This window comes from Oryza sativa, chromosome 9 (genome assembly GCF_034140825.1).
Source record: "Oryza sativa Japonica Group chromosome 9, ASM3414082v1".
Lineage (NCBI taxonomy): Eukaryota > Viridiplantae > Streptophyta > Magnoliopsida > Poales > Poaceae > Oryza > Oryza sativa.
Window position 1 is genome coordinate 12,713,257 of NC_089043.1, and position 14,002 is coordinate 12,727,258.

Below are 14,002 nucleotides of genomic sequence, written 5' to 3' on the forward strand. Positions count from 1 at the left end.
ATTTCAGTTATCTCCTAATTGTATTCCTGATTGTATTTCTATATGGACTCTAGTCTCCTCTTCTAATATTCCTTATTTTTAATTCCGAATTTTAGTTATTTCGTAATTGTATTTCTATATGGACTCTAGTCTCCTCTTCTAATATTCCTTATTTTTTAATTCCAAATTTCAACTATTTCTAAATTGTATTTCTATATGGACTCTAGTCTTATCTTCTAATATTCCTTATTTTTTAATTCCGAATTTCAGCTATTTCTAAATTATATTTCTATATGGACTTTGCTTTTTCTTTTTTCTGATTAATGTGAGAATTTCTAGGCCATGAGAGCGAACGTGGAGGCTCATTTTTCTATTCCTTTAATAATATAATAGATGTATGTCGGATTAAAAAAAAATCATTTTATCCCAGTTACATATAATTTTTTCTATTGTCACACAAACTTATTATCACTATTTTAAAAGTTAAGTATATATTAAAAGATGAAACTGTACATGTGTCTCACTTATTTCCAAATCGGTATATATATAAGTATTCTAAAAATACCACTTGTACCGATTAATAGGATACACCATTAAAATTAAACCATTAAGGTTAAACATAAATGCCCATTTAGTGGGTAAAGCCAGTCATAATCGTCAATACTTTCTTACTCTACTGCCTTAAAAGATAGGTCTCTCATCGAGATAGCTGTGCTCCCATGAGATCAACCTGGAACACAATTTTAATGTCTAATTTACTATCACATCCTTATGTAGTATTGCATTGGTACACTGGGACCGTCTTAACTCAGCCTATATACGCCCCTGTTATACTTACGATAGCGTAGCAAATTCTATTGTTTATGCTTGGTGCCCCTCAAGGAACGACAAAGGAAATATAAAGTTGATCAAGATAGCTGTTTTTTAAGTTTTGAGTAGATTTGTGGTATAGAGTAAACACAATATGTTTAAAATTTTAATCATTACTACTCATATTTTTACGGTACAACTAGAATACTCTCATTCAAAAAGAAGCGAGGTCCATCACCTGATGGTGCCTAAAAGAAAGGCAAATTTTGCTACAGGACATCCTTAAATCATGGTATTAGCCCAGGGACATCGCACGAAGTCGGTTTTGGGGGAAGACATCTCATAAACGTGGATATTAGCCAGAGGATACCGCGCCCATTAAAATATACTATCCGTGCTGACTAGGCGCAGGGGGGGGCCCTTTTTTTTTGCGCGAACAGACCAAAATGCCCCTTGGGCCATCTGCTCATATCGAGCTGGTTAGACTCGATCTGTTCGAGTCGGTCAAACCCTAGCTCGCCATTCTCCACCACCACCGACGCCCACGCCGCCGACTCCTCCGCCACCGCTCTTCTCGCCATCCCTGACCAACCGCACACCGGGATGCAAGGGTGAACCGTGCTGTGTGTGGATCTATCCTCTGGTGATGTCTACACCGCCGTCACAGGGGGTGGTGGCATGCACGCCACGGCCGGAGAACCCGAAATGGTTGCCAAAAGGGTAAGTTTTATTTCCGCTGCTTTTGATTCGTTCGGGATGAATGGCTTGGTGAATCTGATTTGTTGGGCTTGTTTTACGCTATATTTGCCATCGCATTGTAGGATGGATCCAAACTCTGCATGCAGAGTTGTCATTAATGTTGTTGCTTATGTTGAGTACATGGATAATGGTAGCCAAGATTATCATGTTTCAAGTGTTATTAAGTGGGTTGTAGATAAGGACGTCACCTGTTGGATAGATTTTATGAAGGACTTGGATGATGAAACCATCCGTGGTAGTGCCCAAGAGCTGACAGTGACTTTCTAGGACAAAAGAGTGGGTAGGGATGTTGAAATTTCTTCTGATGCTATTCTATTAGAGGCTTTAAACCAGTATTGGGATGTTAGGAAGCTTACAGTACAAGTGACTGTGAGTGAGGGTGGCATGCCTTGTACCCAAATTGTTTCTTGTGTGGAGGAAGCTAGCACAGTGGTTCCACTGAGTGTGATCTTACCCACACAAGAAAGTCAGGCTAAGAATGTGCCAACCAAAAAACATAGAAAGGCCAAAGACAAAGGTAGTGATCATGCTATTCCAAATCCAAATCCATGGGGTGAGTTTGATGAGGTTGAGTATGTAGGAGTGAGTGATGAGAAGGAGAATTATAATGACTTGGTGTCAGATGATGAGGCCAATGATCCAGAGTATACTCCTGAAGATGATGGTGATGAAGAGAATGATGAACCAGTAGATGATCTAGAAGTCAATGATAATAGGGGTTGTGAGTCTCTAATCCATATAACAGATGTAGAAAATCCAAGGATTGAAGTTGGTGTTACTTTTGAGGATGGACTTTGTTTTAAGAGGTGTATGAGGCAATATGATGTTCTGAAAGAGGTTGAACTTGCAGTTCCCTACTCTGAGGCCACAAGGTACAGGGCCTATTGCAAGGCAAAGAGGTGCAGATGGAGGATCCATGCTTCAAGGTTGCTAGATGGTCAAACTTGGCAGGTATGTAGCTAAATCTTTATTGTTTTTTTTTGTCAATTCTATTCCTTTTATGCCATTAAATGATAATGTCAAATCTGTAACTTTTTTGTTGTAGATAAAGAAGATGCCATACAAGCATAGGTGTGCTAGCAATAGGGGCCAGTAACTCTTGGGTGAAGGACAGAGTTATCAGTAAGCTCACAGAAGATCCAACAATAGTGGCTGCTTCTCTGAAGAAGACTTTAGAGGAAAAATATTGTATTAAGCTGTCATACTATGTAGTTTGGGATGGTAGGCAGATGGGTCTAGATGAGATACTTGGTGGATGGGAGCAAAGCTTTGAGGCTGTTTACAGTTTTAAAGCTGAGATTGAGAAGAGATCCCCTGGTAGTATAGTTGAGATAGAGTATGATGTGGTAAATGACAAGCACAGGTTTAGTAGAATGTTTATTGCTATGAAGCCCTGCATAGATGGCTTTTTGAATGGGTGCAGGCCATACCTAGGCATTGATTTAACTGTGTTAACAGGCAAGTGGAGAGGGCAGTTGGCATTTGCTATTGGTATAGATGGCCACAACTAGATGTTCCCAGTGGCTTATGCAGTTTTTGGATCTGAAACAAACGAGAACTGGGAATGGTTCATGGTGTGCCTTAATAAAGCAATTGGATCTCCACAGAGACTAGTACTGTCTACTGATGCAGGCAAGGGCATTGATGTAGCAGTGACAAGGGTGTTCAATAATGGAGTAGAGCACAGGGAGTGCATGAGACATCTGTACAAAAATTTTCAGAAAAGGTTCCATGGAGAAGTTTCTGAAAGAAACCTGTGGCCAGCTTCAAGAGCATTTAGGAAAGATGTTTTTGAGAAGCATTTCAATATCATGAAGGAAGCATCCCCATGAGCAATGCAATGGATTGAAGAGAATCACCAGCATCTCTGGGCAAGGTCTACCTTCTCCACTGCAGCCAAGTGTGACTATGTCACAAACAACTTTGCAGAGACATTCAACAGTTGGATTAGGCTGAAGAAGTCACTGCCTGTGATTGAGCTACTTGACAAGATTAGGCAAATGATCATGGAGAGGATGTGTACAAGATATAAGCTATCCCTCAGGCTTCAAGGCAATATATTGGGAAATGTAATGAAGCAACTCCATGACAAAAGTAGGAATCTCAACTACAATCACCACAAGAGTCAGCCATTTGTAGGGGAAGTCAGTGGTGTAAATAGCGACTTGACTACCTGGAGGCATACAGTGGACTTGACTAAGCAAGAATGTAGCTGCATGGAGTGGCAGCTAACAGGCCTCCCATGTAGGCATGCCATCTCTTTCATTGGATCTCTGAGAGAAGTGCAGCTGGAAAACTATGTCAGCCCCTACTATTTTGTGGAAATGTTCAAGACAGCTTATTCCAAAACTGTGCCACCAATGCCAGACAAGAGCCTATGGGAGAAGGTGGATACTGGATTCAAGATGTAGCCACCAATACTAAAGAGATCAGCTGGTAGACCTAGGACAAGGAGGTTCTTTGGAGTTGAAGAAGGGGGGTCAGGAAAGAAAAGAAGGAGATGTAAGAGGTGCCATGGCTTTGGCCACCTACAGAAGACCTGCAATGAACCAGTGTATGATCCAGATGCCTCGCCCCCAGCCCCACCCAAGCCTAAGAGAGTCAGAAAGAAGAAAAACAATCCTGAACATGTGCCTAATGCTGATAATACAACTATGTAAGTGTCCTGCATTTTCAATTGTCTGAATTTAACAACTTTGTTAATGTGTTTTCTGCATTGCATTTACGATTTTCTGATTTTCTCATGTCACAGCCCTGCTGCTGCTGAACTTGGTGATCTGGATGTTGCTGCTGGTGATCAAGCTGTTGTTGGTGGTGTTGAAGCTGTTGCTGGTGCTGTTCAGGCTTTGGCTAGTGATCAACCATCTGGAAGCCCTGGACCAGTTACAAGGAGCAAAAGTGCTCTACTGCACTCCTCCCCAGTTCATTCCAGCCCCCTAAAGGCTAACAAGAAGAAGATTGCAAACAAGTTGTAATCCAATACTAGTACTAGTACTAGGGTACTTTATTTTGCAAACAAGTTGTAATGCGGTACTCCAGTGCTCTAAATTTGCCAGCTGAAATAGCTGAGATGAGCACTTATTAAGTCAGTACTAAGACCTGTATTTTGTGTCAATGAACAACTGTAATGCTCTAGAAGTAATGACTTTAGCTATGTTAGCATCTGGATGCAAAATGTGGTTCTCTTTGAATGTGATTGTCTTTGAATGTGGCATGCCTTATGAATTTGGTTGCAAACACTATTTCTGCAATGTGTAGCACATATGAACAGATTTTCAAGCATAAATTGCATCACATTTCATTGAAGATCATTACTGCATGAAAATTGCATCACATTCCATTGAAGTTCATAAATTGCATCACATTTCATTGAAGCTCATAAATTGCATCACATTTCATTGAAGTTCAAACATATAACATAGTATTGAATACATTTTTGCATCACATTGCTACTTCTTATTTCATTGCATTCATGGGTACAAACACAACTACTGTAGTCACAAGTATAATCCCAGCCACCCTAATTGTACTCATTGCCTCCTTCAGCACACTTCTCATCTTCTCAATTGTATCATTTACTCCTCCCATTGAAGCATTCACTGAATCTGGCACATCAACTTGTGTCCTCTGAGCATTGCAATCTGTCCATGCATGTAAAACACCCTCCTTGACCAACCAGACAGCATATTCCCCTTGCCACATGAAAAATTTGCATTGCACACCACTCTGAAATATGAACAACAACACACAGCTTATGAAATACCAAACTCCAAAATCAACTTAAACCCTACAAATACAAAATTTGGAGAAACTAAGGGGTACAACTTACATTTTGTCCTGTCAGGCAGCGATAAAACTTGCGATTGAAATTATCTTGCTTCTTGCATGTCCGCTCCACTATCGTTGAATCGACATTGCAGAATGGGCATTTAACGAGAGGCAACTCACTTACCTCACAAACACGGCCAACACGAGAGGGGGAAGCACGGGAGAATGAGGTAGCTGATGACATCATTATGGAAGAGGCCGCCCTCGCCGGCGTCTAGATCTTCAAGAAGCGGCGGCGTAGTCGGCGGCGCGCGAGGTTGGTTGGGGATGGCGAGAAGAGCGGCGGCGGTGGCGGCGTGTGCGTCGGTGGTGGTGGAGAATGGCGAGCTAGGGTTTGACCGACTCGAGCAGATCGAGTCTAACCAGCTCGATATGAGCAGATGGCCCAAGGGGCATTTTGGTCCGTTCGCGCACCACGTTTATGAGATGTCTTCCCCCAAAACCGACTTCGTGCGGTCTCCCTGGGCTAATACCACGATTTAAGGATGTCCTGTAGCAAAATTTGCCTAAAAGAAAATAGCCAAAGAGAGACACGGCACCACGATAATCTCCAGTGTTCTGTATTATTGCTCATATTTTGACAAATACCAATAGTTTAGCACCTGGTTTATTTTGAACACCTACCGTTGACAACAACATGTTATACCTTTACTAATTTAAAGAATGTATTTGTTCTTCCAAACTTAATTATTTATAAATTACGTAGTATATTTATCAATTGATATTTGACATCCTAAAATACGATATAAAATTATTTAAAAATTATCATAACATTAATTATTATATAGTAGCTCAAGATGTGATATATTTAGAACCGCACTATAAATTTTATAAGACACAAATATTGTATTTAATTAATGGAATACAACAGGATCACAAATTGGATATATAATTTAAAAATAATTTAAAATATAACTGTTCAGAGATAATTGATTTGATATTTAATATTTATATTATAGATCTAGTTTATATTTGCGCATATTTATAATATATATTTTATATGGTAAAATATTATATTTTAACCATGCACGTATGTTTTTTATTACATATATATTTCTTGTTGGCTTTATCTTTTTTATGGTAGGTACAAGCATATATTTTTCTTTCTGATAATAGTTATACATAAGCTTTTTTTTCTCATCAATCTTACATACGTACTTATGTTTTTTTTTCCTTTCACCGCTAAGGTGCATACAGATATAATAGGCACGTTATGTTTTATTTTGGTTTTTCATCTTTATCGTATGTATGTACATATGAACAGTACATATAGGATAAAGGTATTATATATATAGATCTGATTTACTGGTATAAAATAATGTATCCACCAATTTAGGTGAATATCAATGGTATAGATCTAATCTAACGGTAAAAAATAACGGGTCTACCAATTTAAATAAAAATCGACGGTGAGATTAGATTGTGCCACGTGGCGGTCTAGGAGTAGTTGTAGGAGCGCCATATGACGTCTTGAGAGCGTTTGTAGGAAGTTTAATGGACTTTTAGTATATAATAGATAGATAATAGATAGATAGATAGATAGATACATGTAAAACATGTATAACAGTGGTGTCAGGGTTACGGGTTAGGTATACCCTTTACCCTTCGATATACGTCACATATCGATATGGCATGCCCGCGCGTATATGGACATTCTCCGTATAACTAAGGAAATCCTTCACGGAGTTTACAGATGGAAAGAATCCTACTCGGACAAGACTGGTTCGTCAATGTATCGTGTAGGGTCCGATGTCTCCGAGTTCTACATGGAAACCGCCTGACCTGCGATATAAAAGGGACCCCTGGGAGGACCTAAGGCATCGAATCTCAGAGCCAACACACCCCCCATAGCCTACGAAGTCGGAGCCTGCAGGAGCCGAATCGCCAAGAGATCTAGTCGAACCAACTCGATTACAATCCCATCGGTTTCATCAAGTTCTATCGTTCCCTTTGTAACCTGTGTTTTCCATCATATAATCCCATATCAACTGGATTAGGGCTATTACCTATGAAGGGGCCTGAACCAGTATAATCCTCGTTTTCTGTTTGCTTGATGTCGTATTACGTAGATCCTTGTACCAACGTACCCCAATACCCTCCATATCCGGCCTACGGGTATCACCCGTCGACAGTGGCACGCCAGGTAGGGAGACTTGGTGCTCAAGGTTCTACTACTATGTCATCCAGCTTCGTCGACAACAGCGTCAACACCAACCTCCACCAGGGGTTTCCTGCTTCAACAATGCTGGTGTGGACTCAAGTCGGCGAAATCGTCTTCCCGGTTTACACCACGATGCCGATCTCAGCCGGTCCATCAATGACCGGAAACGAGAACGCAGTGGCTACAACCCAGGACGACTCCATGTCGAAGGATCCTCCCGCCGAAGCAGAGAACAGAACATCGACGACATCCGAGCTCGGGAAGGATTCTAATGCGGCCAAACCTTGTCGTTCAGACAAGAGCCACGAGCCGACGAGAATAACTTCCGAAGCGACAAGGTCCTGGTGTCCTATCCACAAAACCAGGAAACACACTTTGCAAGCTTGCTGGGTTTTTCTCAACGTCCGCGCCGAAATTCGCGCCTGCAAAGAGAGTGGAATTCAGCGTATTTCTCCAACCCGTGATGTCTATTGTCCTATTCACAAGACAAAGAATCACGACCTCTCAAGCTGCAAGGTCTTCCTCAGCGCCACAAAGACGTCATCTCCTAAGGTCCAGCAGTCAGGCATATCCCTTAGAGATGAAGACAAGGAACAAGGAACGACGCTGGTTTTAGATCGATTCGTTGGCGTAATCGACATCAGTTCACCCGAACCATCAGTCCTGCATCTACTCGAGGACTATGGCTCATCGCCAACGAGTACGCCGCGCGAGGTATTAGCCATCGACGGGACCAGCACGTCAGCACACGCTAATGCGGAAGCACAAAATCAAGTGGCTACACCGGCCCAACACATCAGGACCATCAACGCAATACTGAGGGAGACCCCTTACGATCCCGTTCTAAATGATGATCTCGCATAGTGGACAGAACGGCTACGGGAATCAGTAACCAACCTCAGCAACGCGTTCGAAGAAGCCGCTGCTGCAGCGCACCCGGAACAGCCACCAACTAGCGGTGCCAATGGCAAAAATCCCGAACAGCGGGAGTCACCCCATCGAGCTACCCCTCCACCTCGTGGCACCGGCGATCTCCGTGACCACCTCAATGGCCGCCGAGAGGCACGACGCACACGAGACAACAGGGATCGCTCCCGGCATCGCGTCTCTTCACGACATCGCGATAATGAAAGACAGGAGGGCCGCTCGAGCGAAGACCGAGACCGTGTTAATCGCCACAATCGCCACGATCACGATGATCGCGAGAGGCGGACGCAGGGCGACACTGGTCGAGGACACCGCCATAATGACGAGGACGACAGAGATCGGTGCCGGGACAACAATGGAGAGCGGCGACAAGATTCTCGAGAACCTAGCCGACGTCCTCGTAATTCTATACCAGAACCAAGCGATCCATCGTCATCGTCATCTTCTTCTTCATCCTCATCATCAGACAGACATCCACGAAGGACACACGATCGCCGACAACCCACCGCCCCCAGCGCTGGGTGTAGAGCTTTCAGTCGTTCCCTGCGTGATGTCCGATGGCCTGAGAGATTCCGACCCGGAGCAATAGAGAAGTATGATGGGAGCACCGACCCAGAAGAGTTCCTTCAAGTCTACTCCACAGTACTCTACGCTGCCGGAGCAGATGACAACGCATTGGCGAATTATTTGCCAACTGCGTTAAAAGGCTCTACACATTCATGGCTGATGCATCTCCCGCCCTACTCGATCTCTTCGTGGCAGCAGTTCGTCGCCAACTTCCAAGGAAGTTACAAGCGCCACGCGATCAAAGACGACCTACATGCGTTGACACAGAACTCGGGTGAATCCTTGAGGGAATATGTTCGGCGCTTCAACGAGTGCAGAAATACAATCCCCGAAATCACCGACGCTTCTGTAATTCGCGCCTTCAAGTCCGGTGTCAGAGATCGCTATACTACCTAGGAGTATTGTTCGAGATTGTTGAGCGATGCGCCCACGCAGATGATGCGCTGAGACGCAAGAACAATAAGCCGAAGACCGGGAGAGAGAAGAAACCAGCCACGGACGCACCTGAGTCAAGCAAGAAGAAAAATCGCAAAAGTGGGAAAAGGAAAGCTCGAGCGGAAGTTCTCGCAGCAGAATACGCGAACCCTCCCAAGCGCCCAGACCCACAAGGTAGCGACGTGAAGAAAGCATGGTGCCCCATTCACAAGACGGACAGACATTCTTTGGAAGATTGCCTTGTTTTCAAAATGTCGCTCGAGAAGCACATGTCATTTGAAAAAGGCAAGCGAGTACGCGTGGTCGAGAAGGATGCGGAGGCGGCTCCTCAGGAATCGGACTCAGCATATCCAGACTCTGACCTCCACGTTTCACACATTTTTGGAGGTTCCACAGTGTACTCCTCAAAGCGAGAATACAAGAAAGTGGAACGTGAACTCTGTTCGACATGGCAGGGGGCTGCACCCAAGATGAAGTGGTCTGAATAGAAGATAGAATTTTCGGAAGAAGACCATCCCTAGACTGCCGTCATCCCAGGACGCTATCCGATCGTGGTCGAACCCACTATTCGGAACATCAAGGTTGCGCGGGTTCTCATCGATGGTGGCAGCTTGTTAAGCCCGGAATCTCTATCCAAAATTCCAAACGCTTACATGTGTATAAACCCTCGTCCAGGAATCAGCCGAGGCACACAATAACAAATTGATAATAGAGTACAAATTATTACTCTAATTAATAAGCGAACAAATGTTATTACAGAGGTAGATAGTTCCTCTCAATCAATAAAGTCCTAAGCAGCGGAAAAATAAAAGAAACAGCGCAGGTGACTCCTCTCCACAGGCAGCTTGACCAGGGCTACGCCTAATCATCAACTCCATCGGTATCACTGTAGAACTCCTCCTCTGATGAATGATTGCAAGGTGAGTATATGACATACTCAGCAAGCCACGTAGCAAATATGCAAGTGCACAGGATAACAAAGAATGGCATAGTATAGTCTCATTTGCATAAACAACATTTAATAAATATTTTAGAATTTAATAAAACAGTGGAGTATTAAATAAACAGTATTAATCCAACGCTATACAACATACCCTATTGTATAGGCCCAACCATCATGCACAATCAATCCCGGCTGCACAAGTCTATCTCCAAACCAGGAATTAACCATTCCAAACCAGGAGCTAAACAAGTTAATAACATCATCATTTAATATAGTGTGGGGGTGAGACTAATCACGAAAGACATTGTTAGACCCGCCCATAACCGCGGGCACGGCTATTCGAATAGTTTAAACTCTGATCAGAGGTGTACCACTGTATCCACAAGACACAACCTCAACACCATGTTAACCATGCGTCGCGATACTCAACAAGTACCCGAATAGAGATTGTGACAATACCCTCTATATAATACAATTCAAAGCAGTGCACCGTTCCCGGATCATAATCACCCCCTTATAAACAAGGTATGGACTCCCCAGCGACCCCCGTGGGCTTATCTCCGCCACTTCACAGTCTGGTGCTCTACTATGAACCATACTATACAGAAAGTAAAGCCGTTGCCCACGCTGGTTGGCACTATAAATGTTTCACAACCGAAAATCGTGAACCGGTCCTTAATTGTCATGAGCACAACCATCAAAACCATATGCTCACAACCCACCATTATCAGGTTTTAGTTGGCAAATTAATTAATTAACCAATCATGATTGACCATCATGAGCTATCATTAAGCCATCATTAAATAATAGTGAAGCATAAGTTATCCCATTAGTGAACTAATGTTTCTAAGCATGGCTAAGCAATTATACCTAACATCTAGCTGAACCATTATATAAAGCTCAACTAGTCAAATTATAATAGCCCAAGGTATCAAAGAATAAAGTAATCAAGTACAAAAGGGCCATAACAAAGAATAGGTTAATTCCACCCAATGACATTCGAAAATAGATGCAATAGTTGAATAGAAACAATAGCTTTAAATAGGATCAACATGCTCAAAGGGTTGTTTGGGATCTGTGTGGCTTGCCTTGCTGGCCTTGAAAATCCTCAAAGTCTTCTCCTGCAAATTCGGACTCTCCGGAAACGTCGGAATCTAAAGAGAAAAGAACAAAATCACCAAAACAGCACATAAACAAGCATGAACAGTACATGTGGATATTTTTAACATGTAGATCTCAATTTTAGAAAAATTTAGAGACTTGAACCAACTAAATCCGAGCTAAGATGAATTAGCTATGAATTTTCAAAGATTAAATCGATTTAAATCATTTATATGGATTTTAATTGAATTATGACGCAATAATGAATTATTTTTGAAAAGGAAAAAGGGGTTTATTGCGTCAGCGGGCTCGGCTCACGGTGGACCGGGTGCACGGCGGCGGTTCACGAGATTGGACGGTTGAGATCTATCCTGTCTACAACGGACGGCCGAGATCGATTGGATCCACCGCGGCTCACGGATAGACGACGACGATGACGTCAGCGACGACGTCACCACCGGCGGCGACCAAACCGCGCGAGCTCGCCGGCGAACCACGGCACGACAGCGCGAACGGAAAGCCTTTACGGGTTGCGGGCGGCACGGCGAACTCACCGGCGACCAAAGCGACGGCGGACGATGACCGGACGACGTCAGCGACGAGAAAGAAGCGGCGGCAACCTTCAGCTTGACGACGGCGACGGTGCTCCGGCGGTCGACAGTGACGGCGAAGGGGCGGACGAGAACGGCGACGAGACGGTGACCACGACGGCGACCTCCCCGAGCGACGGTGACGACTGGAGCGACGGCGACGCACGGCTGGAGCGGCGGCGGCGACGGCGGCGCTAGAGTGCACGGGGCTAGGGCGCTACGAGCGGCGAGGGACGAAGGTGAGGGTGGCGGCGGGTAGCGGCAGGCTTGGGGGTCAATTTATAGCGGCTAGGAGGCGGCGACGGAGGCCCACGGCGACCGGCGGCGGGATGGAAAGTCTAGGGTTCGGAGGAGAGAGACCGATCCGATTCGACCTCGAATCAAACACTTTCCAAGCGATTTTAGCCGGTGATTCCAAAAGAGAAAAGATAGAGGAGATCGAGAAGATCATTTCCCCTCTATTGATTTCATCGGAAACGGAAAAGATCGGCCGGATTGGAATGGCGGCGGCGGCGCGGCGCGGCTAGGGTTTCGTCGGGAGGAAGACGACGGGCCTGACAGGTGGGCCCCACCTGTCAGCGTCCGGGGCGCACGCGCGCGGCGGCTGCGGGCGGACTAGCCCGGCTTGGGCCGGGGAGAGAGAGAGAAGGGTTTGGGCCGACTTTCGGCCCAAAGCCTAAAGGAGGATTTTAAAAACCTTTTTCAATTTAAATTATTCATTAAATGCAATTCCATTTATTAAAAATACTTCCTTAGCTCAAATAAATCCCAGAAAAATCTAGGAATTATAGAATTAAGCAAAGTATTTAATAAAATTTTATCTGGCCCCATTTTATATTGGAATTTATTTATTTAAAATTAGATCTTCTCTTCTAGGCCTTTTTAAAATAAATTCTAATAATTCCAATTAACAACAATTTATAATTTGGAGATTTTTAGGGTGTGACACAGCTCAATCAACCTTTTCTTCGCCAGCGCTTTGGACGCGATGGGAATTCCGCGAAGCGAGTTGACACCCACCGATCAACCCTTCCATGGAATTACTCCCCAGACCTCGTCCAAACCATTGAGCAAAATTTCGTTGCCTGTAACTTTCGGCCAAGCAAACAACTTCCGAACGGAGCAGATCACCTTTGATGTCGCTGAATTCGATACAGCATATAACGCCATCATCGGGAGAACTGCACTTGCGAAGTTCATGGCCGCATCTCACTACGCGTATCAAGTGCTCAAGATGACGGGACCGAAGGGAACAATCACTATTCAACGGAACGCAAAGCTGGCGGTACAATGCGACAAGTGGAGCCTCGACATGGTCGAGCAAACGCCTAGCCCACCCGCCACAACTGAGCCACCTAAGAAAGTGAGCAAGACAAACAAGACGCCGAAACTGGATGGCGCGATCAAGATCGTTCCACTCTCTAGTGCCAACCCCGACAAGACTGTCAAGATTGGGGCATCACTAAGCGAGAAATAGGAATTCGCGCTCATCACCTTCCTCCGCGACAATGCTGACATGTTCGCTTGGCAGCCGTCCGACATGCCGGGGGTCCCCAGGGAGGGGATTGAGCACAAACTCATAGTGCGACCCGATGCCAAGCCAATAAAGCAAAAACTGCGGAGATTTGCACCAGACCGAAAACAAGCCATACGAGAAGAGCTCGACAAACTTCTCAAAGTTGGCTTCATCAGAGAGGTACATCATCTAGAGTGGCTAGCCAATCCAGTCATGGTGTGGAAGGCCAACGGGAAATAGAGAATATGTGTCGATTTCACCGACCTCAACAAGGCGTGTCCCAAGGATCACTTCCCTCTTCCTCGAATAGATCAACTGGTGGACTCAACAGCCGGTTGTCAGCTGTTGAGTTTCCTCGACGCTTACTCTGGCTACCACCAAATTAG

The 14,002-nt window shown here is 44.5% G+C and overlaps 1 pseudogene; it reads left to right on the top strand.

Moving 5' to 3' along the window:
• The first annotated feature begins 1,435 nt into the window (after nt 1-1,435).
• Nucleotides 1,436-4,523, top strand: LOC136351685 (uncharacterized; annotated as a pseudogene).
• The last annotated feature ends 9,479 nt before the right edge of the window (nt 4,524-14,002 follow it).